Source organism: Magnolia sinica, chromosome 3, assembly GCF_029962835.1.
Source record: "Magnolia sinica isolate HGM2019 chromosome 3, MsV1, whole genome shotgun sequence".
Classification (NCBI taxonomy): Eukaryota; Viridiplantae; Streptophyta; class Magnoliopsida; order Magnoliales; family Magnoliaceae; genus Magnolia; species Magnolia sinica.
In genome coordinates, this window is record NC_080575.1 from 98,193,387 (window position 1) to 98,216,418 (window position 23,032).

Here is a 23,032-nt window from a genome sequence, read left to right on the forward strand (position 1 = left end):
TCAACAGTGGCTGACATTGTCGTCACCGTTTCCTTCTCCTTACAGTGTGGTCCACTTGAGCTTTCGATCTGCCTCGATCTGGGCTCATGCCCTTAAAATGATGTGTGAAAATGGATGGATAATGTGGTAAAACACATTAACCATGGACATCCTATCAGGACCGTCCATCTCTAGGTAGGTACTTGTAGGGTTAGCACCCAATCCGCATGGCTATTAACCATCAAGGTGGGTCCTTGGAAGGTTTTCAAAGTGGGTGTCATTATCACCGCTGCTTCCCGTGGTGTGGTCCACTTGAGCCTTGGATCTGCTACCATAAAATGGTACAAAAAAATGGATGGACGGTGGGGATAAAACCACACATCACGGTCGCCACTCAGAGACCCCGTCCGTTCCTACCTAGGGACGGGTGGGGTTGTACCCAGTCCGCGATCCTACATGGTGGCAATTGTGTAATTTACGGATGATTCTGTGGGCTTTTTTCCGTCAACAATTGAAAATCATCCCTGACAGAAAATATTCGAGAACAAGAGAAATCAACGGAAGTCATGGTGGCAATTGTGTAATTTACATATGATTCTGTGGGCTTTTTTCCGTCAACATTTGAAATTCATACATGACAGAAAATATTCTAGAACAAGAGAAATCAACGGAAGTAATACATTTGCATGAAATCACATTGTTACTCTGGCAGAGCGTGATGGATGATACACAGGCAGTCATACACTTTACATATGGCACATGCACAGCGCAAATTAAACCGTCTAGACCTGCTTTCTATCTATCGTTTATGAAGCAGATGCCTTGACTGGTCAACTAGCTGACATCTATTGGACGGTCCAGACAAAAGAAAAAAATAAAAAAATAAAAAAATCGACGGTTCGGATTTTAATAATAAATTAATAACAACATCCATGGCGTGGTTGTGTACGCCCCCCATATGGTTCCTCACATAGGGTCTGAGGCACGTCTATCTCTGTACACGTGTCACATAGAGAAGATCCGAACCGACCAAATAGCGTGGCCCACTATAGATTGATCAAGCCCCCAAAAATAGATTGATTGGACAATCTTCACATTGGACTCACCACTGTTGATCTCAGGCACTAAGAAATTATACACGTGTCATATATTAACTCAAATTTAACCAACTAAATTGTATAACCTACTCTGGATGAGTCATGGTCCCAAAATAGGATTGGTGGAACAATCCAAACCTCTGATTCTGGTACACTTGATGAAATAAGACATATTTTTCATTTTTAACCATCCAATAGATGTAACCCGATCCGATGGTCAGATAATCAAATCGTAACAAGTTTTTGGTCATGATGTATCTAAACCGGGATCCATAAATTGGAAAGGCTAATTTGACTTAAGTGTGTGACAAGTGTGTAATTTTTAAGTACTTTCTAACTGCCCGTGTATCATCCATCACATTCCTCCAGAGTAGTAAAGTTTTTTTTCTCCATGGACATTCATTTGTTGAATCGCGACGTCTTACTACTCCCTTTTACTGTCCATTAATTGTCGTCCACTTGGCGAGTCTATATCATATTTCCAGAATAATTTTTGGGTTTAAATGTAATCCACTTACAACCGGCGCCACAACATCGATGGTTGCCGTTTGATGTACGTTTGTTCGACTAAATAAATATATGAACTTTTGTTCTATACGCCGGATTTCTAGACAAAGCATCGCTAGTCGAGAATGGATTGGATGGCACGCACATATCACGGTGGCCCTAGGCAGAATAAAGTTGTGAAGTACCCATCATGGGAGCTTTTTCAAGAGGTTCATCTATGTGGGCCCTACTTTGATCTATGTGGGACATTCACCCCATTAATCAGATACATTTTTTTATAGTGGGCCACGTGCTTAAAAATCAAGCTAATACATACTTAGGCGGGCCACACCATAGACAATAGTTGAGAATGAATATCAACCTATTGAAACCTTTGTGATCATTTATACGCCCACTGAGATGTGGTTTAGGCATCCAAACCATCTATTGTCTATGTCCCACTCAGATGGGGTTGTAACGGGTTTAGGTCGTGTCCAAAACTCAGGTGAGCCCCACCAAATGCTTTTAGATGTTTTAGACATAATTTCATATGGTTTCAGTTGATATGGCCCACTTAAGTTTTGTATATAGCTAATTTTTTAGATATCCCATCACTTAGACAGGACCCACCAAATACACGGTGTGGATTGTCCCACATATATTACCACAGGACAATAGAGCTCAACCTCGTGTAGAGCTCTCATAAGGTCAACCTCATGATATCATTTCTCATATATTAACTAGTGCATATCTAAGGAAGGCTCGTTGATATCCATGTAGTTCCCAACTCATAAGTACCATTTCCAGCATATATTTATATATGAAATTAACTAGGGCACAACTGGGGTAAGCTTGCTCATATTCATATAGTTCCCATCGGCAAGCATTTCCTCCCGTCAGTAAAGCTCCGTGCAGGTAGGGATATGAGGGGGTGATTTTCACAGAGACTTGACGTTAAAACACTCCAAGACATTTCAACAACCAGACCTCCAAAGCAAAATATTGGAGTTGCACGTTTGGTTGAAAGCTATTGTATAAGACCAATGTAGATGATATGTTGTTATGTGCCCGCTATAATGTTTCGATGAAATCCACTCCGACCGTTATGAATGCTTTCCCTTGTTTGGGGCCCACTATAATGTTTCAATGAAATCTACTCCGACCATCATGAATGCTTTCCCTTGTTTGGGACCCACTATAATGTTTCAATGAAATCTACTCCGACCATCATGAATCCTTTCCCTTGTTTGGTTACTGACGTAGGGAAGGACATGAGGTCGAACATTGTCTTCCTCAAGGATAATTGTTCTAAGTCTACAAAACTTTTCTGGACTCCTCACAGAGACTCTTGAATCTAGAGGAAAAGAATAAGAAAATAGAAAATAAATTTTATAAAAATTGAAATTAATTGACGAATTAAATAAGTGAGTTCACAACCCTTTAAATAGGGATACTAATCAATGAAAGAAATTTCAGAATCAAACTACAACTAAAACTCTTGGAATTTACTAACTTACTATTTATAGACGGTCATGATTTCCACTAGTGTGCAAGGTTTTCAGCTAAAATTAGTAAGTGTTCTATTTGGCTTCACCAAGTTAATCTCCTAATTATTCTAAGCACTTTTCATGTTGGACACAACTCTTAAAGCCCAACAGATGATGAGTTATAATTAAATTAAAACTTACTATTTATAGTAAAAATGGGATTAAAATAGGGAAATGACCGTCGCTTTGATGGTATTTCGCAAATTCAGCTTGTGCAACCCAGCATTGGTGGTTAAAGTAGATCGTCTTATATATTTTACGTCCGATAATTCATTCTGGATTGCAATATATGCCTGATTTAAAGTTTGACGGTCCGGATCACTTCTGTTGTCGACCGAACTTTTTCTGATCCATCTTGGTCAGAAAACTATCTACAACCTGCTCTATGTCAGTTATGGGCCCAAACTTAGGCCAATAATGACTCAGGTGGGCCACAAGAATAAGAACAAATAAAAGGGTATGCTTGCCCTTGATTCTCATTGCCCCCCTCGAAGTCCCAAAATGGTTTGATTTTTTAGGTGTGTATGCCATCATTTGAGTCATATGTTTCAATTTGAATGACATATGCATTAATTAAAAACTAATAAATGAGGAAAATTCTTCAAAATGACATATTTACTAAAGAATCATCCTATTAATTAGTAGCCCTCTTTGGAAGAAAAATTACCAAAGTATCCTCATTTATTGATTTTCTTTCTTTAAAATTAATGAAGTAAAATTTTTTGGGACTCACATAGCATGTGTATAACATCCTGCCTATGAAACATATAGGCCCATCCATGATGCCACACTAACCAAAATTCTTTCCAAATGGATCACCAAATAGACTGCACGTGAATTTTGAAATTTTCAAATGACATATATTATATGTTATGGCGGGGCTCACCTTATGCCTAGATTGATCAAATTTTCTGTTGTTCCCCACACACTCACGCTGGTGGAATTTCACCACCATGGGTACTCGAACCCTTGACCAGGAGTTCAAACTACTGAGAGTTTACCACCAGAGCAAGGGTAAGGACCCTACTCTATTTAGATGAGTTCGATATGATACAAATATCATATGGTTGGCGTTTGATTTATGTTAGCTAGACTAAATAAATTTATGAATTTTTGGTCAATGCTCCAGAATTCTTCATCTCTTAGTCAGGAACAGATTGGATGGCATGCACATGCAACAGTGGGCCCCGCACACAGAATAAGAAGTGTGGATGGAAATTATCTAGTGCAAATGTTTTCACCATGATGCAAATGATTGTTGTGGGCCCCACTATCATGTGTTGATGAAATCTAATCCAACCATCATGCATGCCTTCACCTTGTTTGGCCGTAGGCCAAAGGCCTAAAAATGAGACCAATCAATGACTCAGGTGGGCCACACAAGTAGGAATAGTTAGAGGGCTTGCCCCTCTTTATTCTCGTTGGGCCCCACCCAAGTTTCAGAGTGACCTAATTTTTTAGGTATGCTATCATCTAGGGCAGATATTTCATATCAATGGACTGGATGGCGTATGAGACGGATGGGATGGAAATTATATTCATGCATGTAGGGAAGTTATACAATGCAAATGTTTTCACCATAGTGTAGTGCAAACTGCTTGTTGTTGGCCTACCTTCTTGGGTTGGTGAAATCCACTCAGATCGCCCTTCCTCATATGGTGAGCCACCTGAATATCAGGTATAAATATAATCCATAGATGGGCCACACCATTGAGAACAATGATGCCAGCCTTGATTCCTATAGACCACCCACCAATGTTGTGCATATGCTATCAGAAACATCTGTCCCAGATGATAGCATACCTAAAAAATCAGGTCATTTGGAGACTTTGCTGGGCCAGCGATAATGAAGGGTTTGGCATACTCTCCTAATTGTTCATACTCGTGTGACTCATTTGAGTCATTGATCAGCTTGATTTTTGGGCCCATAATCAAACAAGAGAAAATGTACATGATGATTGGAGTGGATTTCATCAACACATGACAGTGGAGCCCACAATTATTTGCACCACATTATATATATATGCGTGTGAGGGAGGTCTCAAATCCAACGGCTGGGACCACCGTTTACAGTCCACCCAGTTGATAATTTCCAACCTGTTAAGCACTTCTGACGTCCAATCCTTCTAATAGATTGGCCCCATCATGAAGATCACAAAGTGCAGGAATCAGCCCTTTCCAATCATCAAGTGAGCCTCAACATAGAAAACAATGTTATAGTCATTGATGAATAGGAAAATAAAAGTGTAGTCCACTTGATCAGTGGATGGGGCTGATTTTTGCATGAAATGTCCTGTGCACTTTACAAGTTAGAAGTTATCCATTTAGTGGACCCTAATGAGATCCGATGGTTAGCCTCGGGACTCTCTCTATATGTGTGTGTGTGTGTATGTGTATGTGTGTGTGTATATATATATATATTATATTGTTGGGAAAAAATTTACAAGTCCATAAGTCAGCTCATGGAATAGACCAACTCTACTGAACCAACCTGAGCCCATGGGGACCCAAGCAAGGCCTCTATGTCCAGAAAACAAAGCACCCTTCAAAGAGAGTGATGCAATTATAAAGGACGCACAAGGAGCTTCTAAGCTTGTACCAGTGGTTGGAAGACCGACCTAATCAATAGGTCGGATATCGATCAATCACAGACCGGTCATAGATCGGTCACAAACATGACATAGTTCGGTCATAGATTGGTCATGGATCAACTACAAATCGATCACAAACCGTCCATAGAACGGTCATAGATTGGTCATAGATCAACAATACCCCTAGCAAGGTCAGAAGGTCCCAAACACCTAGATGAAAGGGAACTCGAACCTTCCAGCTCTTCTGACAGACAAGAATGGTGAATGTGGATCCATCGATCAAGACAGCATTATCCAGATCCAATCTAAAACCAAGCTACAGATTCAAAGAATCTTCACAAAGAGTCGAAGATGTCTCTCTCAATTTTCAGGAGATAAGAGCAAATCCTGACAATCTCGGGAGTCCACAATCTCAGGGAGATCCTCGATCACGTCAAATCTCCAAAATATTAAGGGAAAGCCCCTTTACGACTGGATTCTCTCTTCCCTATAAAGGTACAAGCATCTTCCACAGTTGGAGGAACATTTTTGGAGATCCTATCCCGCTTTATATATATATATATATATATATATATATATATATATATATATATATATATATATATATATATTGACCGTATAACAGCTCATAACCATTTCAACCCGTAGCTGTTATGACCAACTCCTATTTTCTTTCTCCACGTATTAATAGAAATATTATTAAAAAAAATATTAAAAGGGATATTTTTCTTCTAATTTTTAATATAAAAGTCTCGCCACCAACTAGTTGTAATTTTAATTAATTAGGGTGTAAAGGCCACCATGGCATGTGTATGAGATCCAATCAGTATATTATAGTTGCCCATGATGAAATTGGTATGCCTCCAAAACCATGCTGATCCAACAATCAAGTGACCACCACGCCAATTTCGAAGGCTTTTTGGTGGGTGTTTGTTTTTTGATATTACTTGGCTTACATGACGATTCGATCGGCATGATTTTTAAGCCATCCTATTTACATGATGGGGCAATCTTATTGGATGGACTGGATGACATTCATACACTACAGTGGACCCCACACACCGCTAGTTGTAATCATTTCCATCACAACTAGTTGTATGTAAGATCTTCTCTTATTTAATTAGCAATCACTTGAGTATCACGTGGAAAAGTCTTGGGAGATTTTTTCTTTGTATTCAAATTTCTAGATGCATTTTGAAAACGAGGCTTGTATTGCCAAGTCAGCAAGTCCTCAGGTTCCGTATGCGTCCACGATTATCTTTCTCTGCTGAGACACGTGTATGGTTGAGAAAGGATGTAGATTGAATGGTGAGCCACCACTACAGCTTTGTGGTGTTCGCCAAGCAAGGCCATGCGAGGACATGTGCACCTCATCCCCGCACGCCTTGCACGCGGGGCATGGCAGCGGCGTGACAGCTACCCTCGGAAGGTAATCGGGCTGAAATTCCAATAAGCAATAAAAGGCACCAAAGTATTATTACGGTAGAATTTGATTGGGTCACGTGCTGCTGTAGAAATGGTTTCTCCCAATCAAGCGCGTACTTGATATAACTACTTTCAAACATACTTTGGTTGGGTCATCTTTGATAATACCACCTAGCCAATCAAATTCAGCCAGGTCCCAACACCACTAAGTTATGTGTTGTTTGGGTTATCATGCAATCAATTTGGAAAATTGAGATTTTGTTTGTTATTATGCACATAACGCTTAAGTTATAAATGGGCCCATTTTTGGGGACAGATTGCATGGTGACCCTGAAACCACATACGGTCATGGTGGGATTTGTCTGGGATGTTCAAAATGAATAGTAGTCAGACTATCCAAATAGCATGAGAAAATGCCAATTAATCAAAGGCTAGGATTTCGGAGAGTACCCTTGGGTAACCTAACTCAGTTTATTTATAATCTAGTCCCTAGCTAGTTAGTTCGGAGTACCTTTGGCCGAGAGCACTTATGAGTTGGTGACTTAATTTCCTGTCTTCAGTTTTTTGGGGTAGGATTCATGTTGGGTGATCTAGACCGTTTAAACTGGTCCCACCTCCCCAATGGTTACGTGAGTTCTAGGTTTATATATGCGGGTCCCATTTGACTATTCTAGACCATTTATCTGATGGGCCAATTGGATCGATAAAAAAAATCCCGATTATTCCATTAACGGTGTGCAAGGAGTCAGAATCTTCCCATCTAGATATTTTGGAGATCGAACCATCTCATCAATGGTGGGTCTAACAGATCAAAGGTCTAGACCACTGAATTAGTGGACAATGGGCCAGTGGCCCAACACTTAGAACCCAGGGTCTGAGCCTATCATGGGCCTAGAACAACAGGCTCAAACCTAAGCCCAGGTTGGGCACAGACTCAACCTAGTCCTACCCAAAAGAAACGATAAAGTCTCTATCTCCCACTTGATTGTTCTTAATCGATCCGTTGATCAAGTGGACCACACATGCATGAAGAAATATACATTCACATGATGTAGTTCCCTACTCCTATTTTGACTCACATTCACATGATGCATGAGGCCCAGATGCAGAAATAGTCGTATCATCTCAACCTTCAATTTTTGTTGCTTCTGCTATGGATTGGACCAAAGTATGAGATCAGTTTCTAACCATCAATATCTATAGTTGAATGTGGACCTTCACATTCAACTTCACTGATCCATAGCAGCAAACTGTCAGCACTCTGATTGGACCATGGCCCATAAATATTCAAATCTGACATCGTGCAGCCATCCGTCTATGCTTGTGGCTCTGTAAGGCGACTCTCGATGGTGGACCTCAGTGATCAGGTATTCACGTGGGCCCAGTGCTTCACGTTCAATTTCCAACATTTTTGGGCCATTTGGTTATCACTTAAAAAATAAGTTGATCCCATTTTAGTTCACGTGGGCCCCTCATGATCTACCTTCTTCTTTTTTATTATGCCGTAAAATGGTATGAAAAAATGGATGGACGGTGTGGATCTGAGACACATCATGAGGGGCCCACAAAAGTTTTAAACTTTAAAATTTGTGTTGTGTAGCACGTGGACTACTCGGCAAGGTTTGGGTGCTACCCCACCAGGACCTGGCTATAGACGAATTGTCCTACCAGGGTCTCTTTGGGGCCCACCATGATATATGCGTTTTATCCCAGCTGTCCATCCATTTGAAAGATCATTTTAAGGCATGAGCCCAAAGAGGAGGCAAATTGAATGCTCATATGGACCACGGCATTTGAAACTGTGGGGATCGATTTAATGGCCACCGTAGAAAACCTCCTAGAAAGCCACATAAGTTTTGGATTAAGCTTATATTTATGTTTTCCCTTCATCAAGGTATATGTGACCTTATAAATAGGTTAGATGGCAAATAAACATCACGGTGGGCCTTAAGAAGGTTTCAATGATGTGGGTCATTGTCACCGTTACTTCCTGTAGTGTGGTCCACTCGAGCCTTTGATTCTCCTCCTCTCTTGGCTCATGCCCTAAATTCATCTTTTAAAATGGATGGACGACTTAGATAAAATACATATATATTGGTGGGCCCACACAGCCCCTTGCAGGACCATCCAATCTCTAGCTAGTTCTTGATTGGGGTAGTACCTAATCCGCGTCCCTGTTACATGGTATTTCTCCATGGTAATCCCGAATTAAGCAAAGATGAAGGTGTGCTTATGTTGCATAGTTTTGTGGACCCCACCATGATGTATGTGTTATATCCACACCGTCCATCCATCTTGCAAGATTACTTAATGGAATGAGATTTTATTTCTTTAAAAAAAAAAAAAAAAAAAAAAAAAGAAGAAGAAGAAGAAGAAGAAGAAGAAGAGGCAAATCTAAAGAGGAAATGGACCACACCACAAAAGTAGTGAATGCATGTTATTGAAAACTTCCCGCGGCCCACAAAAGTATTGGATGATGCTAATATTTGTGTCTTCCCTATGTGACCTTATAAATAGGTTGGGATGGAAAATAAATATTGTGGCGGGCAGTGCCTGCTATTCTCTCACTACTTTCTATGGTGTGGTACACGTAAGCTACCGATTTTCTTCATGCGTGGGGTAATGCCCTAAAATGATATTGCAAAATGGATGGACAATGTGGGGGCCACAGAAGTTTTAGATGGAGATGATATATGTGTTTTCTCTTCATCCATGTCTATGGAACTTTATGAATAGTTTGGATGGAAACTAATAATCACAGTGGGCCCTAGAAAAGTTTCAACGGTGAGAATCATTATCACGGTTGCTTCCTTTGGTGTGGTCCACAGAAGGGTTGGACCTACCTCATTATTGGAGTTATTTACTAAAATGGACCTTTAATCTACATAATGTTTTGGCTCATCTATTGAAATTATATATCAAAATTGATGGGCGGTTTAGAGGCCTCATGTACATTAAGATGGGCCACAACATGGGCCTCATAGAGATTAAGTCGGCCGCGTCACATAGGCTCATATACAACATGTTGGGCCTCACTCATGGACTACATATACATCATAATGGGCCTTAACACATGAGCCATAAATACATCACATTGGGCCTCATCATCTGGGCCTCATACACATCATATTGGGCTTCAATAAATGGGCCACAAATACATCACATTTTTCATTGATACGCTTTGATATGTCTCAAATTATTATTATTATTATTATTTGTATTGAGCCGATAGTCCTATATTGCATATTGTCCTCTACCGATGCGGATACAATATGTTTTTATCAGGCGATACGATATCAATATTCAGATCTATGATAAGCATGCATGGGTGTAGGTGTAAAGTCCCACTCTTAGTAGCAAGTGGGGTGGATCATCTTGGTATGCTTGTAATCTGCGCTGCTTGAAAGTGCTACTCCAAGAGTATTTGCTTGATTCTTGATTCTCAGGGCTGTGGCTACTTATGGTTTTCTCCATGGGGTACTCACTTTGGTTTTCTCCAATATTATGTCCTGGAAAATAGGTGTTTGGCCACCAGATGATTGGATGGGGCTATTTTTGTGCTAGATTATCTCACGCATGCATCCACAAATTAAGCTTGCTACATTGTGTTTCTTGCCAATTTATAGTAGAAAAATAAAATAAAGAAGAAGAAGACGAGCAAATGTGTCAAATTAATAGATTTTAAACATTCCATAGGTTTGTTACCAATCAAGTTGTTTTAGATTTCATACTTAATTTCTAAACTTCGGTAACAATTACAAAACAGGTTTTTAAACTTCAGATTTGGGCTTCTTTAGATTTAACAAAGGGGCTTTAAAGTTACTTTTTTCACTTAAGGTATTTTGACAAACATTATTGTAAAAGTAACTTATGCAATAAAAGCTACTTATCTTAATAAGTTTCTTTTTTTTAAAGCTATTTAACTTATTACTTTTCTACTTCCCCCTCACCCCATCATGATCCATGTCAAAGGAGGCCCACATGTTGGACTGTCCACATCGAAGGTGGGGCTCACAGGATGGACTATCCAAAACAAAGGTGGGCCGACATGATGGATGACCCCATATTAATATGGACCCACATAATGGATAGCCCATATCAAATGTCGGCCCAAAATGATAAATAACCCACATTGAAAGCAGGCTGGTATGATGAAGAATCCATTTCAAAGGTGGGGCCTACACAATGGATTATTATTAGGTGCCCTACATATGTTGAGGGAATTTCCATAGATGTGACTTCGACAATACGCTCATCTTTAACATAGAATGGAAAATTTTCAAAAAGGTGGTCCACTATTCACTTAATTAATGGTGACCCCTGTGATGGAAAATGAGCCATTAATTTCCCACTTTAGAATGGCCTCAAACGTGCCCTTGCCAAATTTGGTATGGCCCCATAAGTGGTCAACCAAATTCCTCACTTTGGATTTAATGTGGGGCCAAATATACTTAAGGTAAATTATTTTTTAAAACCCCAAACATTGTTTTTCCACTTTTGGTCCATTTATTTTTCTTACATCCCGTGATTTAATGAAACCAAGTGTTACTTTAATGGCCATAAATACTTATTAAGAACTTTGACAAAGCCCCAATTTGAAAAGGGCCTTAAGTTAAAAGGGATGGATGTGATGGAAATTATATTTATGCATGTGGGGAAGTTATACAATGCAAATGTTTTTACCCTAGTGTAGTGCAAACTGCTTGTTGTTGGCCTACCTTCATGGGTTGGTGAAATCCACTCAGATAAGCCCTTCCTCATATGGTGAGCCACCTAAATATCAGGTAAATACATAATACATAGATGGGCCACACCATTGAGAACAATGATGCCAGCCTTGATTCCTATAGACCACCCACCAATGTTGTGCATATGCTATCAGAAACATCTGTCCCAGATGATAGCATGCCTAAAAAATCAGGTCATTTTGAGACTTTGCTGGGCCAGCGATAATGAAGGGTTGGCATACTCTCCTAATTGTTCATACTCGTGTCACTCATTTGAGTCATTGATCAGCTTGATTTTTGGGCCCATGATCAAACAAGAGAAAATGTACATGATGATTGGAGTGGATTTCATCAACACATGACAGTGGAGCCCACAACGACCATTTACACCACATTATATATATGCGTGTGGGGGAGGTCTCAAATCCAACGGCTGGGACCACCGTTTACAGTCTACCCAGTGGATAATTTCTAACCTGTTAAGCACTTTGACGTCCAATCCTTCTAATAGATTGGCCCCATCATGAAGATCACAAAGTGCAAGAATCAGCCCTATCCAATCATCAAGTGAGCCTCAACATAGAAAACAATGTTATAGTCATTGATAAATAGGAAAATAAAAGTGTAGTCCACTTGATCAGTGGATGGGGCTGATTTTTGCATGAAATGTCCTGTGCACTTTACAAGTTAGAAGTTATCCATTTAGTGGACCCTAATGAGATCAGTTGGTTAGCCTCGAGACTCTCTCTGTATGTATGTGTGTATGTGTATATATATATATATATTATATTGTTGGGAAAAAATCTATAAGTCCATAAGTCGACTCATGGAATAGACCAACTCTACTGAACCAGCCTGAGCCCATGGGGACCCAAGCAAGGCCTCTATGTCCAGAAAACAAAGCACCCTCCAAAGAGAGTGATGCAATTAAAAAGGACACGGAAGGAGCTTCTAAGCTTGTACTAGTGGTTGGAAGACTGACCTAATTAATAGGTTGGATATCGATCGATCATAGACCAGTCATAGATCGGTCACAAATATGCCATAGTTCGGTCATAGATCGGTCATGGATCAACTACAGATCGATCACAAACCGTCCATAGAACGGTCATAGATTGGTCATAGATCAACAATACCCCTAGCAAGGTCAGAAGGTCCCAAACACCTAGATGAAAGGGAACTCGAACCTTCCAGCTCGTCAGACAGACAAGAATGGTGAATGTCGATCCGTCGATCAAGACATCATTATCCAGATCCAATTTAAAACCGAGCTACAGATTCAAAAAATCCTCACAAAGAGAGATTTTCTGGAGATAAGAGCAAATCCTGAGAATCTCGGAACTCCACAATCTCATAGAGATCTTGGATCACGTCAAATCTCCAAGATATTAAGGGAAAGCCTCTTTACGACTGGATTCTCTTTTCCCTATAAAGGTAGGAGCATCTTCCACAGTTGGAGGTACATTTTTGGAGATCCTATCCCGCTTTATATATATATATATATATATATATATATATATAGCAATGACATACGGCACATTGTGATACAGTTGATTGCATTTGTACAACTCCCACACACACACATGTTAGGAAGTAGAAAAACTATAAAAATAATAAATAATAAATTGACAGTATAACAGCTCATAACCATTTCAGCCCGTAGCTGTTATGACCAACTCCTATTTTCTTTCTCCACGTATTAATAGAAATATTCTTAAAAAAATATTAAAAGGGATTTTTTTCTTCTAATTTTTAATATAAAAGTCTCGCCTGTAACTAGTTGTAATTTTAATTAATTAGGGTGTAAAGGCCACCGTGGTATGTGTATGAGATCCAATCAGTATATTATAGTTGCCCATGATGAATTTGGTATACCTCCAAAATCATGCTGATCCAACAATCAAGTGACCACCACCGCAATTTCGAAGCCTTTTTGGTGGGTGTCTGTTTTTTTCTATTACTTGGCTTACATGACGATTCGATCAACATGATTTTTAAGCCGTCGTATTTCCATGATGGGGCAATCTTATTGGATGGACCGGATGACATGCATACACTACACTGGACCCCACACACGGCTAGTTGTAATCATTTCCATCACAACTAGTTGTATGTAAGATCTTCTCTTATTTAATTAACAATCACTTGAGTATCACGTGGAAAAGTCTTGGAGATTTTTTCTTTGTATTCAATTTTCTAGATGCATCTTGAAAACGAGGCTTGTATTGCGAAGTCAGCAAGTCCTCAGGATCCATTTGCGTCGACAATTATCTTTCTCTGCTGAGACACGTGTATGATTGAGAAAGTATGTAGATTGAATGGTGAGCCAACACCACAGCTTTGTGGTGTTCGCCAAGCAAGGCCATGCGAGGCCATGTGCACCTCATCCTCGCACGCCTTGCACGCCGGGCATGGCAGCGGCGTGACAGCTACCCTCGTAAGGTAGTCGGGCTGAAATTCCCATTCACCGATAAAAAGCACCAAAGTATTATTATGGTGGAATTTGATTGGGTCACTTGCTGCCGTAGAAATGATATCTTCCAATCAAGTGCGTACTTGATCTAACCACTTTCAAACATACTTTGGTTGGGTCATCTTTGATATAGCACCTGGCCAATCAAATTCAGCCAGGTCCCAACACCACTAAGTTATGTGTTGTTTGGGTCACCATGCAATCAATGTTGGAAAATTGAGATTTTTCTTGTTATTATACACATAACGCTTAAGTTATAAATGGGCCCATTTTTGGGGACAGATTGCGTGGTGACCCTGAAACCACATATGGTCATGGTGGGATTTGTCTGGGATGTTCAAAATGAAAAGTAGTCAGACCATCCAAATAGCATGAGAAAATGCCAATTAATCAAAGGCTAGGATTTCCGAGAGAACCCTTGGGTAACCTAACTCAGTTTATTTATAATCTAGTCCCTAACTAGTTAGTTCGGAGTACCTTTGGCCGAGAGCACTTATGAGTTACTGACTTAATTTCCTGTCTTCAGTTTATTGGGGTAGGATTCATGTTGGGTGATCTAGACCATTTAAACTGGTCCCACCTCCCCAATGGTTACGTGAGTTCTAGGTTTATATATGCCGGTCCCATTTGACTATTCTGGACCATTTATCTGATGGGCCATGTGGATGAATAAACACCCCAAAAGTCTCATTGATGAGTTGGATATGATACAAAGATCAATGGTGGGTCTAACAGATCAAAGCTCTAGACCATTGAATTAGTGGACAATGGGCCAGTGGCCCAACACTTAGAACCCAGGGTCTGAGCCTATCATGGGCCTAGCACAACAGGCTCAAACCTAAGCCCAGTTGGGCACAGACTCAACCTAGTCCTACCCAAAAGAAACGATAAAGTCTCTATCTCCCACTTGATTGTTCCTAATCTATCCGTTGATCAAGTGGACCACACATGCACAAAGAAATATACATTCACATGATGTAGTTCCCTACTCCTATTGTGACTCACATTCACATGATGCATGAGGCCCAGTTGCAGAAATAGTCGTATCATCTCAACCTTCAATTTTTGTTGCTTCTGCTATGGATTGGACCAAAGTATGAGATCAGATTCTAACCATCAATATTTATAGTTGAATGTGGACCTTCACATTCAACGTCACTGATCCATAGCAGCAAACTGTCAGCACTCTGATTGGACCATGGCCCATAAAGATTCAAATCTGACATCGTGCAGCCATCCGTCTATGCTTGTGGCCCTGTAAGGCGACTCTCGATGGTGGACCTCAGTGATCAGGTCGATTTGCTATTCACGTGGGCCCAGTGTTTCACGTTCAATTTCCAACATTTTTGGGCCGTTTGGTTATCACTTAAAAAATGAGTTGATCCCATTTTAGTTCATATTAATTAGGTATTTAGATCTTCGATCTATATTATTGGTACTTTTAATTCCTACAAAAAGAAAGATTTAATACTTTGGACCTGTTTGGATAGCACCGAATAAGTTACCTTTTAACTTATGTTAAGTGCTTAACGACTGTATGTTAACACTGAAAAAAATCACCCATATGAAAAGCGCTCCGTGATTTTATTTTATTTTTTCAGAATTTTTATGGTAAGGTAATGGAAGTATGACTTAACTTTTAACCTGTGAAATTTCTCTGACCCCATCATGATTTATGTGTTAGATCCACACTGTCCATTAACTTTTCCAAATCAATTTATGGCACGAGTCCAAAAAATGAGGCACATCCAAATCTTAAGGAGACGACACCACCTAAAGCAATGGGAATTGAATGACTACCATTGAAACCTTCTTAGGGTCCACCGTGAGGTTTATTTGCCATCTAACCTCTTCATAAGGTTACACAGGCATGGATGAAGGGAAAACAGATATCAACATGATGAGAGCCTTACGTGGCCCTAAGAAGTTTTCAACCATAAGGACCCAATTTCCATTGTTTCCTGTAGTATTACCCACTTGAGTTTTAGATCTCCCTCGTTTCTTGTCTTATGACTTAAAGTGGTATGTAAAAATGGATGAACAACGTGGATGAAACATATACATCACGGTACGCCCACAAAACTGACCACCCCTCAGCTAACACTTTTTGCCTACTGACGCTGCCCACACTGCCAGTAGCGAGGTGGCTACTGGATCTTGATCTATGACCCTACCATGATGTATGTGTTTTACCACACATCCATATATTTTAAAAAATGAGACGGATCCAAATCTCAAGTTTACCACATCACAAGAAAACAGTGGTGATTGAACAGCCAACATTAAAAACTTCCCAGGGCCCACTGTAATGTTTATTTAGCATCCACCCTATTGATTAGGTCACACAAACTTGGATGAAGGGAAAACACAAGTATAAGTTTGATTAGTGCCTTCCGTGGCATCAAGCTTTCAACTGTAGGTAACCAATTTCAACTGTTTCCTGTAGTGTGGCCCATTTGATACTTAGATCTACCTTCTTCTTTTTTATTATGCCCTAAAATGGTATGAAAAAATGGATGGACGGTGTGGATCTGAGACACATCATGAGGGGCCCACAAAAGTTTTAAACTTTAAAATTTGTGTTGTGTAGCACGTGGACTACTCGGCAAGGTTTGGGTGCAACCCCACCAGGACCTGGCTATAGACGAATTGTCCTACCAGGTTCTCTTTGGGGCCCACCATGATATATGCGTTTTATCCCAGCTGTCCATCCATTTGAAAGATCATTTTAAGGCATGAGCCCAAAGAGGAGGCAAATTGAATGCTCATATGGACCACGGCGTATGAAACTGTGGGGATTTAATGGCCACCGTAGAAAACCTCCTAGAAAGCCACATAAGTTTTGGATGAAGCTTATATTTATGTTTTCCCTTCATCCAGGTATATGTGACCTTATAAATAGGTTAGATGGCAAATAAACATCACGGTGGGCCTTAAGAAGGTTTCAATGATGTGGGTCATTGTCACCGTTACTTCCTGTAGTGTGGTCCACTCGAGCCTTTGATTCTCCTCCTCTCTTGGCTCATGCCCTAAATTCATCTTTTAAAATGGATGGACGACTTTGATAAAATACATATATATTAGTGGGCCCACACAGCCCCTTGCAGGACCATCCAATCTCTAGCTAGTTCTTGATTGGGGTAGTACCTAATCCGCGTCCCTGTTACATGGTAATCCCGAATTAAGCAAAGATGAAGGTGTGCTTATGTTGCATAGTTTTGTGGACCCCACCATGATGTATGTGTTATATCCACACTGTCCATCCATCTTGCAAGATTACTTAATGGAATAAGATTTAAATAAAAAAAATTTTAAAAAAAAAAAAAGAAGAAGAAGAAGAAGAAGAGGCAAATCTAAAGAGGAAATGGACCACACCACAAAAGTAGTGAATGCATGTCATTGAAAACTTCCCACGGTCCACAAAAGTATTGGATGATACTAATATTTGTGTCTTCCCTTCATCCAGGTCTATGTGACCTTATAAATAGGTTGGGATGGAAAATAAATATTGTGGTGGGCTCTAGGACGGTTTCAATAGTGCCTGCTATTCTCTCACTACTTTCTATGGTGTGATTCACGTAAGCTACCGATTTTCTTCATGTGCCGGGTAATGCCCTAAAATGATATTGCAAAATGGATGGACAATGTGGATATAACACGTATTAAAAGATTTATATTCATGTGTATCTATCCGCGATGAATACTTAATATTTTACATGCATGCCCAAGGTTGGAGTTGATTTGCAAGACCCGTGTTGGTGGGCATTAAATATCGTTTCTTGTGGTGTGGTCCACCAGAGATTGGGGTCTGCTTCGTTTTTAGGCCCATGCCTTATTTGAATTAAAGGGATGTTAATTTAATATTTTTATTTTCATTTAATAAAAAATAAACCACTCATAATATAAAACATTTTCAAACAAAAGAAGACGAGCAAATGTGTCAAATTAATAGATTTTAACCACTTCATAGGTTTGTTACCAATCAAGTTGTTTTAGATTTCATACTTAATTTCTAAACTTCTATAACAATCACGAAGCAGGTTTTTAAACTTCAGATTCAGGCTTCTTTAGATTTAACAAAAGGACTTTAAAGTTACTTTTTTCACTTAAGTTATGTTTACAAGCATCATTGTAAAAGTAACTTATGCACTAAAAGATACTTATCTTAATAGGTTTCTTTTTTTTAAGCATTTTAACTTATTACTTTTCTACTTCCCCCTCACCCCGTCATGGTCCATGTCAGAGGAGGCCCACATGTTGGACCGTCCACATCGAAGGTGGAGCTCACAGGATGGACTATCCAAAACAAACGTGGGTCGACATGATGGATGACCCCATATTAATGTGGGCCCACATAATGGATAGCCCATATCAAAGGTCGGCCCAAAATGATAAATAACCCACATCAAAAGTAGGCTGGTATGATGGAGAATCCATTTCAAAGGTGGGGCCTACACAATGGACGGTCCATATCAAAGGTGGGCTCCACATGATGGGGCAATAGACATTGAGATTGGGCCCTTCATGATGGATGCCCCATATTGAGGTGGCCCTACATGATGGATGATACACATCTAAGGTCAGCCCTAATGATGAATGTCAGGCCCCGCATGATGGGTAGCCCATAATAAAGGTGGGGCCAACATGATGGACAATCCACATCAAAGGTGGGCTCCACATGATGGGCACTTAATAATGGTGAGCCCCTGATGATGGATGAGCTACATCAAGGTTGTCCCACTAATGATGAGTGGCTCAAATTCAAGCTGGCCCTGCATAATACGGATATGGCCCACATAATGAATGGTCAACATCAAAGGTTGGCCTCACTTAATGGATTGTGAATGTGAGGGGGACCAAATATACTTAAGGTATAATTACTTGTGATGTTGAAAACCAAACATTGTTTTTCTACTTTTTGGTCGATAAGTATTTTTCTACTATCCGTTGAGTAAGTAGAAACCAAGATAAGTTACTTATAATGGCATAAGTAGCTTATTTAAAGTAACTTATGATCTAAACGCTTCCCTTAGTTACGATTAAGGGCCGTTGGAAGATGGTAAAAAGGGTTTTTCTGGCCGTTTGGATTAATGAAAAGAAAATTATAGGAAATATTATTTCTGATGAAACTCACTTTTCATTATCCGTCAAGCTTTTTTCATGAAAATTTATGAGAAATATTATTTCTTTCTTTCTATTTTTGTTGAAAAATAAATAAATTTAATTTCCCACCTCTACTCCTATAAAGGTATTTTCTAGATTGAATGAATGAATTTTTCAAGGGTTAAGCTCAAATGTGCCACTATTCATCTTCAATTACCTCACACGTGCTAGCCACGCGTGTCAATGTGTTAAAAATGAGCCATTATTCATCTTTAGTAATGCCTCACACGTGCCACTATGCCACATTTGCTTATGTGCCATAAGTGTCACCATTCATCTACTCTTGCACCCCACATGTGCTAATATACTACATGTGACACCATCCATCTTCTCTTACACCCCACATGTACTAATATGCCACATGTACCACCTTTCATCCCACTGCAAAGCATTTCCATATGCACCAATGTGTCACATGTGTATGTCCATATCCAATCACTCTAAGTAAGCAACTTGTGCCACCGAAGCCAATGTGAACAAGTGCAGCCATCTAGCTTCAAGTTTCAAGCGTCCATGTGTCAAATATGTCAATGCTTGTTTTATGCCATATGAGCCACTATGCAGCTTCAAGCACCTCACATTTACCACGTGTTATTAATTATTAAATGTTAAGCTTCCACATATGTCGTATTATCCATCTTAAATTATTTCACGTGTGCCACATCTACTAGTTCGACACATGCCAATGATAGCAAACAAATGTTTTCTCAAGATTTTTTTATTGCCAAAAAAACATATTTGAAAATAGAATTTAAAATTTTAAGAATTCTTGTTTAAATAAATAAAAAAAACAAATCAAAACGAAAAAACAAACTATGAAAACAATGTTTCGTTTCCCATGGTATCTTGAAAATAAGGTTTCCTATTAAACACTATTTTATTTCTTATACTTTTTATTTTTATTTTTTATTTATTGTAATTTGAATATTTTCTTGTAACATTGTTTCCAGCATTTTTTCCATCCCAATGAAGCACATTGGATAAATGGACTGGATGGCACATATGTGCAAGATCTAGGACATTGATTGGGTAAGCATCTATGGAAGAATTCCCATGAGAAAGCAATCCCCTCCATCTATCAAGTGAACACTAACTATACGTTGAACATGGACTGTTGGCCATCCTTTTTTAACCACCCATTTTCTCCAGCAATACGTGAGACCTGATAAGTATAAACCATCCTACCATCATGTATGTATCTCATGATCCATATCGTCCATCCGTTTTATCAGCTCATGTTAGTGCATGATCCCAAGATTGAAGCATATCCGAAACTTAAGTGGACCACACCAAAGGAAACAGTGTTAATTGAATGCCGACAGTTGAAAACTTCTCAGGGGCCATAGAAATTTTGAATCAAGCTGATATCTGTGCCTTCCCTTCATCATGTTTGTGTGACCTTATGAACAGGTTGGACCCTATGAAGGTTTCAGCAAGACACTGTTTCCTGTGGAGCTTTGAATATGCTTTAATTTTGAGCTTGTGCCCTAAAATGATCTGGATGGATGGCATGGATAAGACACATCCACTTCTAGCCTACACTGGTTTCTACCCAATTAATGGTATAGATCTCACACATTCATGTCATGTTTACATAGGTGGGGACCACAGCACTTACTGCATCCTATAACATGTCTCCCAATGTCTTTATGGTGAACAAGGTTTAGAGTTTGGACCGGCATGGATCATCGGAAACTAGCATGTATAGCCTGATATGTGTTGTTATTGGCAATGAAGGTCGGGTCCTAGGCTCTCTAGGATACAAGGTGCATTTCAACACCGAGATCATGGGTTCAAGTACTCGTGTGATTTGTAAAAAGATACACACACACACACCCACGCGAGTACACTCGCACCGCACCCGCATCCGCACCTGCGCCCACGCCCAACCCGTCCCTTCGCGTTGCACACGCGCACGTGCACACGCATATACACCTCAAGGCAAAAAGCCTATCTTATATACATGATATTTTTCTTTATCAAATCCGATGTAGGACAAAACCTACAATTCAAAAACACCAAAAATTTTAAATGTGGAGGGAAATCAAAAATTTGAAAACCAAAATTTTAATATATTTTGAAACAAAATACAACAATCCCCCACATGTTTTAAAATAAAACTCTTTTGGGTTAAAGCGAAATAGTTGTGCAATGGTATCGATGTCACCATAAACTTGAACCGACATTAGAGTAAGCAACACTGGTATATAGGAATCAAGTGACACCATAGTCTTGAACCTGAATCGTTTTAATGTAAAACGCAAGTACATGCCACTCATACAACTCTTCATATGCAATGATTCTGAGGTTCGGTGCGTTTCGGCCATACACCATTACTGGATTTCATGAGTGCTCTAGAGAATTCGCCTAGATTCTCATAGAAGCGGCCTCCACCTCCACACCCATATAGGTGAATTCTATCAAGTGTATGCATATACATCACCAAATATATGGCTATGGAGTCATTAAGAGTTCTAACAACTCATCCTTACTTACTACTTGCACTGCTACACCATAGAAAGGGCTCATACAACTCAATCGTGTCTTGTTGTTTACCCATTGAACCTATCTCATGGGATCTCCACTTGTATAGGTTGGGTTGCGGACACTGGCAGCTCATATATTAGTCTCAGCCCCATTCCCTTCGATGTATCATTGACTAACCTTTTAGATAGTCCTTTAGTCAGAGGATCTGCTAGATTCTTTTCAGACCTCACAAAGTCAATAGATATGACTCCATCACGCAACATATGTTTCACTATGTTGTGTCCGAGTCTAATGTCTTCTCTTTCCATTATATATTTTACTCTTTACTTTTGTTATAGCTTCATAATGAATAGTCACAGCTGATACAGGTTTTGGCCACAATGGTATATCGGTAAGAGATTTCTAAGCCACTCGGCTTCTTAGATCCTTTTTAAGGCAATAAACTCGGATTCCATAGTAGGCCGAGCGATACATGTGCTTTGGTAGACTTCCAGAGAGCTCCTCCACTAAAGTGAAGACATATCCACTCGTGGATTTTGTCTCATCTGAATCACTAATCATTGTATCCTTCTAATACAGCATGAAAACCATTATAATGTAAACCATAGGTTCTGCCTTTTAGGTATCTCAAAATCCTAGACAAAGCATTCCAATGCTCTTTTCGAGTTATGTGTATATCTACTTAGCCTTCTACTCTAAAAGTTATGTTATCTAGTGCAGTTTGTTAGATATATAAGGCTACCAATTATTCAGAATACTCCAATTGAGACACGCTATTTTCGTATTCTTCATGAGAGTTACACTGAATAAAATAAGAAGGTAGCAGTGAAAATGGTTAAACTTTCTCAATATCTTCTCAATGTAATGAGATTGAGATAATATAATAACATCATTTTTCCTAGTTACTTCAATACCCAAGACTACACTAGCCTCTCCTAAGTCTTTCATGTCAAACTTAGATGACCAGAATTTCTTAGTTGTATTAACTAATTTAATCTTAGTTCCAAAAATAAGCATGTCATCAACATAAAGGCATATAATAACATAATCATTTCCA